Here is a 14658-nt window from a genome sequence, read left to right as displayed (position 1 = left end):
TTTTCAGGTTGTACCTATATAATACTAATGGACAGTTCTGCCCAGATCAGCATCACCTGCAAGGATTTGATTGCCAGCCTACTACCTCATTGGTGAAGCTGTGCTGGAAGACATGCTCAGCATAAGAATGAAGTTGCCCAGCCAAGAAAATGCAGCTGCATATAGCTGCTGTCTCTGGTTCATATACCACTGAAGATCTTCTCACAAGGTCCCTCCAAAACACTGAGATAGTTGGTGGGACTTTGGTTCCAGAACCACAATCGGAGGCATTCAATCTCATGTGACTAGAATCACACAGCCAAAAATCTGCTTGAGAATGGCCCCGTCTTACATAGTATGCAAAACCTCACAAAATCCAATGCCGATCGCTGGTGCCAGTACATTTCTTCTTAGCGGGTGGGAAGTGTGGAAGCATGCACCGGCCACTACCACTCACCTAGCACGGCAAGAGCGTGCTGCACCAGGGGCTGTGACGCAACAGGCAAAAGAGCTTATTCTCTAAGTAGCTCCTTAGATTTTCTCATCGGAAATTGGCCCTGGTTGGAACACCCCTAGTGCAGCCCTTGCTGGATTTTGCCACCTCCAGGCAGCTGAGTTAAGGTGTAAACACAAATGTTGGCTGTACTAACTCTTCCCTGTTTAATGGCATTTCAGTCAGAAGGGTGTACTCAGTGTCCTAGAAAGACTTGGAGGCATTGCCTGTCCACTCAATCCCCATTTTTAATTAACTTTTGCGGCAATGAGTAGTAATGCTGACGATCTAGCTAAAAAACAAACATCTCAGCTGGATAATCTTTAACCAATTCATCACAAAGAAAAAAAAGTATCTTTTTCAGAACTCGGAGGAAATGTGGACAGTTCCTTTCTGCACAGATTTATTGGAAAGGTTTTAATAAACACAGATGTTGGGAACGGATAGCTACTGTGTAATCATGTGTAGAAAAAGCCAAAGGACAAAATATCCCTTAATCAAGACCTGCATACCATGCAATATTCCAAAACAAGTGCGGAAGAAGTACGGTCAGCGTTACAAACAGATATATCACAAGAATCCAGATGCCAAGATCTTTTTTTTTTTTAAACATTATCTCTTCTCCCACCCCTCATTTGTAAGCTAAAGAAGAGCCCTGAACAGGCCTTGCTCAGAGCAACGTACGAGACAGTTCAAGAGACCTACGTGGGTTTGAGTCAGTTTTGCAGAGAATTATATCCAGTTTTAATCAATGACATTTAGATATGAGAAGACTGTAACTATTTCTGATATCCTTATTTTATACTTACTGGTCTTGCAAGGAGTGCACAAACATTTTAATGTCAACAGGGACACTGATGATTATATTAAGAGCATTTACTAGATTTTAGTCTGTTCTGTTTTGGTTTTTTGAGGTATAAAAAAATATAAAACATCTCCATGAAAATATTTCTGAGGCAATGAACCCATTATTGGCCTGTGCAACTCCCAGTAACAACACTGTGATTCTGCTGTGACCAGAAATAATCCTAGATTAACACAAATATGTTCACTTTTTCCAAAGAAGAGGAAAAAAAAACCAAAAAGGACACTAAAGCAAATAAAATGTCCAAATTCCTGGCTTTTAACAGTTTTTAGTACAAAAATACAAATTTCATTTTTTTCTGAACTGACTATATAATATGCTGGCAGAACATCAGAATAGCGTTTTTACTGAATTTCCCCCTCCCTCTTTCATTCACTAATCACAACTAAATAATCCCCGAGGAGAAAAAGTTATTTTTGCAAGTCCAATATCCTTGTTATGCCAGTGAACTTTGCCGAAGAACCCAAAACTCTGGCAACTTAAGAATATATTTGTAATATTCAACAAAATAATAAATTCAGCACATGACACAGGAAATAATAATCAGATGATCTCAGCCCCAGAAGTATTTCATTGCTGTGGAAATGCCAGGTTGGAGAGTTCATGTGGAAAAGGAAAAGCCTTGTAACTTCTCCAAACATCAGTCATCACTTCCAGATACCTCTAAATACAGCCATTCATTTCACACTGCAGGATATTGTATTGAAAAGCAAGGCAGGGCCAACACAGCACCTTCTACCACTAAATATGCACTGCACAAACCTTAGCTAAGTGTGTTTTTCCTATTTGGAATAGGGCTCTTTCATTTCCAAAAAAGAGGTTCATGCTTCTCGCAAAGCAAAATATTTATAGCCGCATGCAAAAAAATATAAAAGAGCTCGAAAAGGCAAACCCAGAGGTATTCCAAGATAGCTCCATGTCAAATTTAGAATGACTCATCTACCTCTTTCAATGAAAATGTTCATCCTAGATAGATCAAAGGCACTAAGTACACCAAGCCCTTTTTGCTAAACCTGGCAAGAAAGTAAAAAGGTTTTCAATCAGCAGTCACTTAGTGGGAGGTCTGTGAACAAATGAAAGCCATAAGACACTGCAATATGAAAGAGACCATCCCCTACAATGCACAATAGGGGCAATGTATATCATCTAAGCATAGTCTGCAAGGAATAGAAAATCTAGATGAATATTTTTGTGCAGTTATACCAGATGCCATATGGATCTGATATTAGCAGTTACACATTATTTTTGCTGTAGACTTTCAAAGATCTTCCACGCTGCCTACCATTCACACGCTTTCACCAACACAGCTTTGGAGGCTGGGACAAATGCAGCCCGTACTCTCGGTGCATATTTACTTTTGAACCTCATACAGTGTCTGCATGGATTCCTACCAGCTTGCAATCGCTCTGAATATGTCTTGCAGTAAATGAGTCCCTGCAAACTGTTACATTCTTGTTAGGTCATATTTTACTGCTTGGGCTTCCACCTCTTCCACCACCCCCACAAAGGTTGGACTGTGGGGGAAGGGAAACAAGAAACCACAAAACACAGGAAAGTAAAATGTCAAAGTCTAATTTAAAGTAACCCTGACCTTGCAGTAGAAGAACACAAGGCTAAAGATTATCTTGCACAGCGGCGGCTTGTGTTCTGCCGCGGCCGCTTCCCCCGGCCGCCCCGGGAAGGCAGCGGCTGCCCCCGGCCGCACCGCCGGTCCCACGCTGCCATCGTGCGGCCGCTGCCGGCTCCTCGCACCGAGAGGGACCGGCGTTGCCGGGGCATCTTCCCCCGCTGCAGATCACCGCAGACGTGGGCACATCATCGCCATGCAGGCACCGCGGTGGAGAACGTCTGTCAAACCACAGCCTCGTCTAACGCAAGGGCTTTTCTCCAAAAGAAGATCGGAGAGACCCCGCCGCTTGGCTTGCTCCTCTGAACTGCCCGCGATCCCGTTAAAAGTTTTGCATTTATGGAGATGATACACTTTTAGACTTCACAGGAATCATCTTTGCTCTAGCAGTAGCTAGGTTATAACTCATGCCACCCATTCCTACACCTCGGGGGTCCTTTAGAGTGGCTTTGTTACCTTAAAGCAACTCGTTCATGGGAGCAGGAAGGGTCAGGAGAACCAGCTCGCAAAGCTCGTCAGTCACTAATTCAATCAACCTGTGCTGCTGCAGCAATGTTTTGCTGTTTGACTGCTATCATTCAAGCTAGGCTGTCTCAACAGGGGTGTAGACAGCTTAAGTTACCTCTGCAAAGAGGATGTAGCTGCTGGACCTTCAGAAAGCAATATTCAGAAGCTCTCCACAGTTCCCAGAGAAGGTGGAATTGCGTCTGGCACTTCAGAGCAACTGATAAATTAATTAACCCCACACTAGTAGTTCAGTTCAAAGGCAATAAAGCTGCTGTGAAAGATGAACACAACCGCCTTGATTACTTGCCTGAGTGTAGATGTTGAACCCTTCCAACAAGCACTGTGTGGGCTTGGACAAACCCTGCTTCCTCAGGACTAATTTCATATAGACTGTGAGCTCTTTGAGGCAGGCAGGACGTGAGCGGGCCCTCCTGCGATGATTAAATAAGAATGAACATCTCTGGGCAGAGTATATTCCATCCCCAAAGGTTTAGCATTTCTGTGTAGTAAAGCCAAGTATTCCTTTCACTGAATGTTTTACCTCACTGTTTGTAGGAAATGGAGAGAACAGTATCCTGTAAAGTTTCAACTCCTTCCCAATTTGCTTTGTCCTCCTGCTTTACTAGCTGCTGTTTACCACTTTCGGCAGCAGAGACAGCAGGCCAGGAGACCTGTTTACATCCTACAGCGTGGCTAATCCATGGCCAACAAATAGCCAGAGGGACCAGTAATGCACAGGCTGGCCAAATCATTCCCGGTGAAGAAAGCGCTGCCAGACCACAATGCACAGCCTCCAACTCGCTCCACACTGTGATACTACGAATACAAATAACGGGGATGACGCAGACTTGTATTAATACCAGCCTGACCAAAGCATGGTTTCACTCCAACTGCCTCAACAGTTACTTTCCATACACACACATCAGCTGGGCTGGGATGCTCAAACCCCACGAGTGCAGCACTGCTAGCTCCTGTGGTTGGACAGAAAGTTTTTAGGAACTTTACGTTTCATCATGAGAACATTACAGTGAGAAAAGCTGAGTTGCAAGTTTCTTGTGTTAGGGGTTTTTTTGCTAAATTCTTGTAACCATTTTTAAATCTTAATTGTGCAGAATTGATGACTACTACAGAAGAAAAAATTCTGACACTAACATACTTCTTAGTCATAAAGAATTCATGCATTTTACTCTATTTTGAAACTCATTAACCAAGATTCTGGAAACAATTTTTCCACGATCCTTACACTTCACCAGTAACAAACAGTTTGAAAATTTCTCTGGGTAACTGTTGCCTGCAAAGCACTTAAAATTTATAAACTTCTCATAGAGTTTCTGACATTTATCATTGCTAAAGTAAATGGAAGCAATGGAATCGACTATGCATCATGAGTAATATAATGCAATATTAAAGGACACCCAGTGGAGTACTTTACAGGCTAAGGAATCTAAATCATATGCTCAGTGCTGGGAAACCGTATAGGAAAATGTGCGGCACCATTTGTTGGTTGACTGTAGCTGTCACTGCTCAGTGTTATGTGAGAGCTAAGCTGCACTGCTGATGTGCAGGGTTACATAATTGACAGCAATGATTTACTATTTATGTGAATTAGAAGAGAAAGGAACTGTGGAAAGAATTCCTAATGAGTGATCACAAGTGTTTCCACACCGCCCGCCACAGCCTTGGCTAAACAAAAACTTGCAGCAAGACAGAGAGAAGGGCTCAGGCAAATGAAGAAGCTAACTCATGCTACCACTACTGGGTGCCCAGGCGGGCAGCCTGGAGCATCCCAGCTCTTCTGGGGCGTCTGTCTAAACTACTTAGTAGAGAAGGACAGATAACAAGTATGATGCTAAGTAGCACTGATGAGATCTGAAGGAGATTCCCACCTTCATCTCTTCTAACTGCTTTTTTGTTATCCTCCACTGCCCTGGTACAGATCGAAGATGCACAGGCATTGAGTAGATGCAGTGAGTAGAAAAAAGTACTACTTTGAACGCATATTTATGAACACTACAACAGCCGCTGTGATGTCTGCATGTCACTAGGCAGCAATCCTGACATGACGTTGGTAGGTGTGTGGCTGCCACAGGTCTTGAAAAACACGGAGGCCTCCTCCTTTGTGGCTGCAGATTTTGTCTGGACAGAATTTGAAAGCTCTAGCCAATTGCCAGGGACTTCCAAACACCCAACAGCCTGGTTACAGCAACTACTCGGCACAAATGACCACTGGCATCCCCAGATGAACTCTTCAGCCTATGCGTAGATGTCTGATGCAGATCAGTTGTACAGTGCGTGCCCAGGGGATGACGGGCTAAATACTCTGTGCCAATGGTACACACAGGGCAGATTTCCATCCGGGAAGGCCCAGACAAAGGAGAAACAAATATAGTAGATATGGGAGGTTTGTACATACCTTCCTCCCCACTCATTCACTGCTTCTTACATATATCCCAGGAAAATATATAGATTTCTAAGCAATAATAATGAGTACCAGAATTACACTTAGGAATTATTTTCTGTTGTCCTCTTTTTTTTTAAATTATTTTGGGGTTTAATCTTGCCTGCATTCCTTTTCTTTCCCTCCTTTTGCTTTTTCCTTCAGTCCCACTGAAAATCCACAGTATCATGATATAAGAAATAAGTCACCCTTCCCATTCCTCTATTCCTCCTCCAATAATCTGCAAATTCTATTAGCTGAAACGATGTGGGACACTGGGATGGATTGGGGCAGACAGAGAGGCGCAGACAGAAATACTGCCTGGTAGCGTCTCGTAGCCTGGCACTCACTGGCTGCTTGGTGCAGAGCTGCGCTGTTACTGTGGAAGAGTTTTATCGGAAGGATCAGTACAAACCCTAATCATATTACAGAAATTGTACGATGAAAATGAAAGTTTAAATTACTTGAGTGTTTATCTTCATTTATTTATATTTGGCTGTTAACAAGATGGACACGTACACAATACCACCGCCAGCCGAATTATGAGTGAATTTATGAAAGATGAAGCAATATGAACTGAAGAACAGCTAGTTGAGGCCTCCGAGTCCCATCAGCGTAGTTACAGGAGGCATTTTTGGGGGGTGATGGAAGCACTGTTAACTCCACTGCTGAAGCTCAGCACCCCTTCATTTGTGCTGATGGGACCACACTGTAAACTAGACCTCCAGAAAGGGGTGGGAGAAAAGAAGAAAAAATATTTTTAGAGGACTCTCTACACTGCATCATGAGACCTTGGGATCCAGACCTGCTGTGGAAAAGCTATATAAATGATACATGAAGTATCAGTCAAATAAAAGTCTCAAAATACTATTTAATTCATGTTTGTGTCTTTAATATCAAAATATTATTTTTCTGGTAGATGGTCAAATAGTTATATTGCTCTTCTGGGATAATTATATGTTATTAGTAGCAAATGAGCAGCTTCTGAAGTCATGCAATTGATTATCAGATTGCTCTGTTTTCAGACTTTTTAATAAGAAGCTTCTCACCATCACAATTACAGAATAAAAGTTTGGAAGAAAATAGGTAGAAACAGTCTAATGGCTCAAAACCACAAGGCAAACAACAAATTTTGAAAGTGTACTTATCTGCTATAAGCTTATGGTCTTTAACAAAATCTCAAGACTTTGGAGTGCATTTTTTACTTCTGAAAGCTAGCACTTGGATATGTAATGTTGCTCTTCACAGTCACTTCCTTAAAATCTTTGCAGAAAACATCTGCGACTAACAGAGAGCAAACAAGAAAGCAAGATTCACATATAGCATGACTGCCTCGTGTTTCCCTGTTTTGAAGTTTTTATGGCATAAGCACATTTATATGTAAAACCAGCAATGCTTTATTAGTTAACCAATAACACGGATCAGGCAGTGCTGCCAGTAAGCATATCTGCCCCAAGAAAACATAAAGATTCAACTTGGCTAGCATTATTATTTACACACAAGATTGCATGGAATCTTTGCTTCTAATTACAGCTCTGCCTAGTTGGGGTGGGTGGATTGAATGTGCAGTTCCCAGGCAGGACGAATATGCCAACAGGACATCATCCCTTTCAGATCATTTTCAGGTCAGTCTCCCACCTATCCAGTCTGATGCTACCAAGACTAAACTTGAGATGGGTGCATGTTGCACCCTCACCAATATCCCCAATTCAGTCTGGCAGGAAGGCAAGACCAGAGGATTGTCGGGTTCCCATTCCCAGCTCTACCTGACAAGCTACCTGGTCACTTCATCTCCACCTCCATATTCAACAAAGCATCATTGAGTGGTCCTCCCACTAGCCAGAGGGAGGCAAAAGGAAAATCCTTATGGAGTCCTTGGCCACTAAGGACTGAAATATGGAAGAGGACCTCAAATGTCTTATTTTCTTCTAAAAAACAGAGATCTGTAATCTTTGTAGGGACTGGAACAACTCTTTCTCCAAGCTACTCATACTTCTGCTTCCCCTCTGGTGATGACCGTGTTATGTGCGACACATTTGGCACACAGAATCGCAGGAGATCCCATACTGGGACATGTGTTGTGAAAGGGACAACTAACCTTTACAACTGCTGAGGAACACATTTTCTGACTGGGCTTCTCTGAACACAAGTCTCATGTCAACCAGCACTAGAGGTCATGGAGAGAGGGAGGCACCGATGTATGGTCCTGGATGCAGCATAGCAAGAGGCAGGAATTAGACGGGCCTCACATCGGTGTAAGGTTTATTTTCACATATACATGTATTCGTACATGCAAACACAAACCCACACACTCCCATCCCGTCCTATATGGCAAGCTCATGGAATGGTAAATTAGACTCTGAGCTTCTTGAAGATGTTTTGGGAAAGTATCAAAAGGAGGCCATATTCTAAAAGTGTAATGTAAATGTCTAGTCTCTATTGCTCTAATTTCCAAAACACCAAGCCCCTGAAAGACAAACACACTTTAAAAAACAAAACACCATAAAAAGATCAAAGATCCCTCTGGGAATACATTCTCTGCACTCTTCAAAGCCAAATGTCCCCTCACTTGCCCCCTTGTAAACTGATTAATTTCAGTGGGAAGAATCTGCTCACAAAATCAGCAAATTCACGCAGTGAAAATAAGTATTCATACATGTTAACTCAGGGACTGCAAGCAAAACCAACCCTCTGTATTTTTCTCTGCTCAGTAGAAACAACAGGATTTATACTAATTCTCATTTTCAAGCTGCAATTGGTATTTAATCTGTTACCAGGCAGTTTTTTCTTGAGTCATTTTGCACATGGATGAGATGCAACCCCCTTTCCCTGAATTAAAGAGTAAATGAGTGCACCATCTGGCCAGCCCCTTGTCTGATTCAGCCCCAGCGCCTGCGGTGGTATTCCAAAATGTGAGGAATGCTCACCCAGTAGACTCGGTTCACATCCTCCCTCCTATTGACTAAAGCTGCTCTGTCCCCTTCTGGGCCGCTTTATATAAGAATTTGGTGGGAAGACAAGGTCTCTGAAATCTTAACCGTCTTCAAATGTGCATGTGTGTGGTCTGAGCAGGCAGCTTATGCAATGAGAAATGGGAAGCCACTAAAATGATTTTGCTTCTAAATATTTTGACCTTTATTGACATTTATAAGTAGCAGGCAGCTTAATTACCAATTAAAGGAAGTTATTAGCTACAAAAGGAGCCTGTTCTTTTTTTCCTTTATGGCTCCTTTCCCAAACCAGTGCTGTTAGATGAGATTTCTGTGGCAGGACAAGGCAAAGGAGCCCAGGAGACCTAGGCTACTTTACAGCTAACCTATACAGAAATCCTTGTAGAAGTCAAAGAACTTTCATAAAGTGGATACTCCAGAGACAGCCCATTCAGAACAAGAGACCCTCCCTTTCTGTTGGTGTTAAAGCCTTGTACTACAGCACTGTCATGTTTTTCTACGTGGAATTGCTTGGTGGGCATCATTGCTGGCTGGTTTTCTTTCCAGCACACCCATAAACAAGGCCTATCTAAATTGTTTCGGTTTTTATTTTTTTTCATGATATGCCATTAGGGGCTGGCATGAGGAACTGAGAATACACAAGACTTGGCTACTAATCTGTGGATTGATACATACTGTTACAACAACTGGATGTTCTGCCCCAGAGATGGCTGAATTCCTGCAGCAAACAAAGCAGCTCCTTTAAATCACTCGGACCCCAACTCTGCCTACAGGACTGCATGGGCTGGTAGCTCTACTCACATCTATGGTCCCACTAGAGTAATAGGGTGGTTTGCTGGGCGATGGCACTTATGAGAACATCTTAATTAGAAAATATTTATTAAATATAACCAATGCTCTCCCATAATTTCAGAATATTTTTCTTTCAATACAAACTAGGAGAACAGTATACCAAAACTGCAGTATGAGCAGAGCTCTGATATCTGATAGATAGACAGATAGATAGATATGATTTTTTAAACTAAACTAGTGCTAATACAAATTAAAAATAGCCTCATGAAAGAACTATCCAACTCTGTACATCCATATTACTTTCAGTTCCGTAACATCTATTAACATTGTTTTAAGAGTCTTTATATATGATGGGGGAAGCAATGTAGATAAGACATGGAAACTCAAAGAAAGATCCTTAAAACATTATTTCCTCACTGGGTGAAAAACCCCAAGGTATAACTTCCCCAGTAGCTAGGAAGGTAGCTGCATGGTCCAGTCCGCATTTCAGAGTTTATCAAAACTAAGATGTCATGGAAGTTCCAGCATTCTCCCAGGCACAGTAATTTAGCTTTTCATCAACTCTCCTCCTGTTTACATCAAAAGAAGTCCCACGATACCTTCCACCAACCTCAGCTTCTGATTTTCTGACAAACTTCTGGACTCTCAAGCAAGACATTTAATGCTTTTTTTTCCTTCTCTGATTTTTTCCCCCAGATCTTCCTGGCTTTTTTGCTCTGTATTCTTTACAGCTCCTTTACCGAGTTGGTAATTCACCCTCAGCTTCAGAGGGGAAAAAAATTTACTTGCAACATATTTGAAACTAAGGGTTTGATCCTGCAATCACTAAAGTCAAAGGCAACAAGGGTGTTCTGTTCAATGGGAATAGAACAGACCCAGAGTTCCTGGACAGTGTGTTTTTAATCAGGGAGTCTTCACATTTAAAAGGAAATCATTTGCATCATATTAGTATTCATTGTCCACCTACACAAGATGGGAAATTTGCTGAACAAAAAGGTTAAGTGTGCTGGTGCCAAGAGGGCTTGCCCATTGCAGAGCGGGTCTCAGCAATGAAAGCGTCTTAGTTGTACCTGTTCCAGGAAATTACATCAAAAAAACTCTGCATTCATGGCTCAGGGGAGTCAGACCTGGTTCTTACGGTACCTAAAAGGTCAGCTGAGATTGCTGTGTGTATTATTTCATCCCAGGACCAGTCCAAGTGTACTAAAAACAAAAATAAAGCTCAAGTGAAAGAAGGTTAACAGAAGGGATGCTGCTGCAGCCCATCTGACACTTTTTAATCAAATATGTCACTTTAGATCAACAGAGAAATGTCCTCCTGCAAAATGTTTATCAAGGGACCTTTCACTTGGAAAAATGATACAAGAGTTCTATGTGCCTGTTGCAAAAAAGCCTATGTGGTCTTTACCATGCAAGACATTTCTTCCCAGCCTGTGGTTCACAGAATCAGCTGGAGTCTGGGGCTACTTGTGAAGAATCTGTACAACACGACTGAGACAGAAAAGCCTATTATCAGAAGGCTACAATTTGCTACAGAGATGTAGTGCTCTCCACTGGAAAGTTTTAGGCATCTGCAGTTCAAAAAAAGATTGCAAGTCAGTTGTTTAAGTGTTTTATACAAGATGACTTTTTTCTTCCTATAACATTTGATCTGATATTAGATATTACCTCTGGTGATAAAAGACTCAAAACCCCTAATTTTCTTTCCAAGAGGCTTCTCAGAGATCCTCTGAGTCCCTTCCCATTGTCTTTCTCTACCTTTATTTATATTCACTGAATAATTTTTCTCCTCATCCTTCAATTTAGAGCAGAATCTGAAAGTGCAAAGCTCATCTGTTTCCAAGCCTTTTTTTCTTTGGATGAATCTCTGATGATGAACAGCACCTTCTTATCCTTGCATGTAAATCTGTCAAGCATGACTGATAAAACTGGGAGCTTACAGAATGGTTAAGGTTAGAAGGGACTGCTGGAGTTACTAGTTACTGCCCTCCTGTCCTGGAGAGCCTACTAGGGACAGTGTGTTCTCCAATATATGTATGCTGCCTGTGACCCCTGTAAAATGTGCTATAAAAATTAATCTTTCATTTAAGTCATAAAAGAAGGGGCAGAAGGGGTGGGTGGATGCGTTTTAAGTGAATTTAGTCTAAAAGTTTTCATAATTAATTGCTGGATTGCTCAGGAAAGCTGGTGGAACACAACAGGTATGGAGATACCTTTTCCTGCTTCTTGGCAGAAGCGGCTTCTGTCAGCTTGGTGACGTATGGCTCGGCGCACATCACATAGGTAACAAAATGTTGTAAGCACTAGAAAGTAGCTTGCCATTGCGACAGAAATTAATATGGATTGAACTGAACAGGCAGGAAAAAAAATACACAGTGCTTGAGAACAAAAAGCAACGAGGTTTGTTGGTGCAGGCAGACTCACTGCCTGCTCAGATTCAAAGTGGCTCTTTCCTGTGCTCTGCATTGTGTAAGAGCAGTGAACTCCTCCCAGCCCCTGCAGTGCTGAATACAGAAATAATACAGATTCATCCACCTCTTTGGGAAAATACTTAAGAAATTAATTTTCAAGGTGGAAAGCACCTTATAGTGGATCATTTCACCGACATGTGGCTGTTCAGGACCACTGAACATCACACTCTAAAAAGTCTGTGCATCGTTTAGGAAAATGTCTCAAGCCTGATGGTATTTCTTCTCCTTTGGCAGCTATTCTGGCAGCTTTGCCTTTACCAGCTCTTACCGGAGGGAGAGAATGGGATCTCACATCTTGTGTGAACTTCTGGTTATCAAATGTATGAGGAGAAATTATGGTTGAAGATATTTTCCTGCAGATAAATAACATGCAAAGCTTGTGCAAATATCAGCCAAAGGAGCTGCTGATGTGCAAACTCCAAAGACTTGGAAAAGCAAATCAAATCCAAGCTTGCAACAGTGAACAGGTATCAGTAGGAATGAAATATTTGCCTGAATTTTGATGACCTTGAACAATTCAATAAATCACATCACTCCAGGTACACAGCTTGATAGGAGTCAGACAGCTGCACTGACCTTGAGAACTGGGCAGTGGGTTCTGGGAGGAAGGAAATAGCTGCCACATGCAGTAAATAAAAAGAAGTTTAAAAAAAATTAAAAAAAAATACACACACAGTTTGCTGCAGAATCATTCCATTCAGCCTGGCTAGAAACACAGGCAGCTACAAACCAATCATTCATCTCCAACATAAACACTGATTTGGTTGGACTAGCAGTAACATAGGTTGAGATTTTTAGTAGATGACATAAATAAATGTATTTTTATATTTCCTGACCACATTAAGCTTGAAATCAGAGTTCTAAAATGTGAGCCACACACTATAAGACTTCTAATAGCCAATAAATTCAGATAGTCACAGTGAAGCAATGTTTTCTCCTTAAAGGTACATTTTGCTGCAGGGTACACAAATACAGGGGCACTTGTTTTTTTATGGATTTGAAATTATATGTAGCTGAACATGATCATTCAAAAAAGGTTAAAGTTCTCTTAGGAGGACAGCAAGATGGAAACCACTTCAGAAGGCACAATCTCAGATTCCAAATATTATTTCTACATGGAAAGACATTAGCAAGGAGATGGGGGAAGGTTGGGGAAAATTATTTTCTCCCCAAAAGGCACAATCCGGGAGAGGACAGTTAAAATATCCCAGCTCAAGTATGTCAATGTATTCCTCTGTTCCTAAGGAAGACCAAAACACTTTCTTGTCCAGCCCAGTTCATCCACTTTCAATTTGTAAAGTAGGGATTATCATGCTAGAATTCCTTTAGGTGGTGACAAAGAAATGAATGATCTTAGAGAATTACCAGTAACACTTAAGAGATAAAATACTTAGATGCTAAAAGTCATTTTTAATCTCTAGCCCTTACAGCACTCTAAAGTGGAGATCAGCATTGCCATCATGATATCCCATACCAGGAAACTGAATACAACAGATGTAATGAGTTTTGCAGCTTCTCAGAATGGGTCAGTACCAATGTCAGGAGTGATTTGCAAGTGGTAGTTGGCCATACAATACTTAAAAGGTATCTAAGATCCATAAAGGCTGATGTCCAGGCTGATGCCCAGCAGTCAGAGAACTTAATGATGAGAGGGAACTTAACAGGATCACAAGACTGAATTTCAGCATGGCATTACTCACTAAGCGAGCTCTGGCTGAAGGACAACACTGCACTGCACGGACTTTGAAGGCAAATCCTTCGATATGGAACAAAGTTGTTTAGTTTTTGGACCTAACACTTTCTGCGGGTCTCTTACAAAGAGACATGTTCCCAGTGGGGGAGCAATAAAGAGAGTCAGTGTGTACTGGCTCTACTGCCCATTATTGACTGAATGTTGTTGGAATAGCCAAGATGAAAATATCTGAGCGCTGATGTCACTTCGGTACAATTGCTTTGGAGGCTATTCAGTTTTCCTTGGGGCGCCTATTCATTTTAGGAGACTTGCTGATCTTTGTCTGATGGCTGGAGTTTTATGACCAGAAAGAAATGAAGATGGCAGCTAAGAGCCTCGCTTCACAATGAAGAAAATAATCCTTTTAAGGGAGAAATTGTCATTCCTAGTCCAGTTTAAAAACCAGCAGCTGAGACTAAGTAGATGGAAAGTACTAGCAGAATAAATTTTAAAACACCAAGTACTTTCAAGTGGAATTTAGCTGCATGATGACAAAGAAAAAAATAACCACCTTTCCACCTGCCTCTGTTAAGGTTGAAAAGTCAAGTATTCAAGAGCTGGAAACATCAGAATTAAGGTTGCCTTCTGCAGTCCTAATTCACTTCTCTTGTGTGATACAATAAAAAGATATTTTTCCCCATGGCCTCACCCCATTTAGTGGGCAGGATGAACAGAGCTATTCAGTATTTCTTTTTTTTACCTTTTTGAGTCAATGTGTGGCCTTGGTTTTATTTATAGCATGCAGTTTAAACTCTTCACTGAAAACAGGATTATTCATATCCTTGTGGGTTTTAATATAACACT

General features: G+C 41.5%; 1 long non-coding RNA gene across 1 annotated transcript in view; it reads right to left on the bottom strand.

The window, feature by feature from the left end:
- Positions 1–14658, bottom strand: part of LOC142603519 (uncharacterized) — a 67639-nt gene that overhangs the window by 47646 nt on the left and 5335 nt on the right. The gene's annotated exons all lie outside the window — the stretch shown is intronic.

This window comes from Balearica regulorum, chromosome 12 (genome assembly GCF_011004875.1).
Source record: "Balearica regulorum gibbericeps isolate bBalReg1 chromosome 12, bBalReg1.pri, whole genome shotgun sequence".
Lineage (NCBI taxonomy): Eukaryota > Metazoa > Chordata > Aves > Gruiformes > Gruidae > Balearica > Balearica regulorum.
Note: the sequence above shows the minus strand (reverse complement) of the source record. Positions and strands in the feature narration are given on the sequence as shown.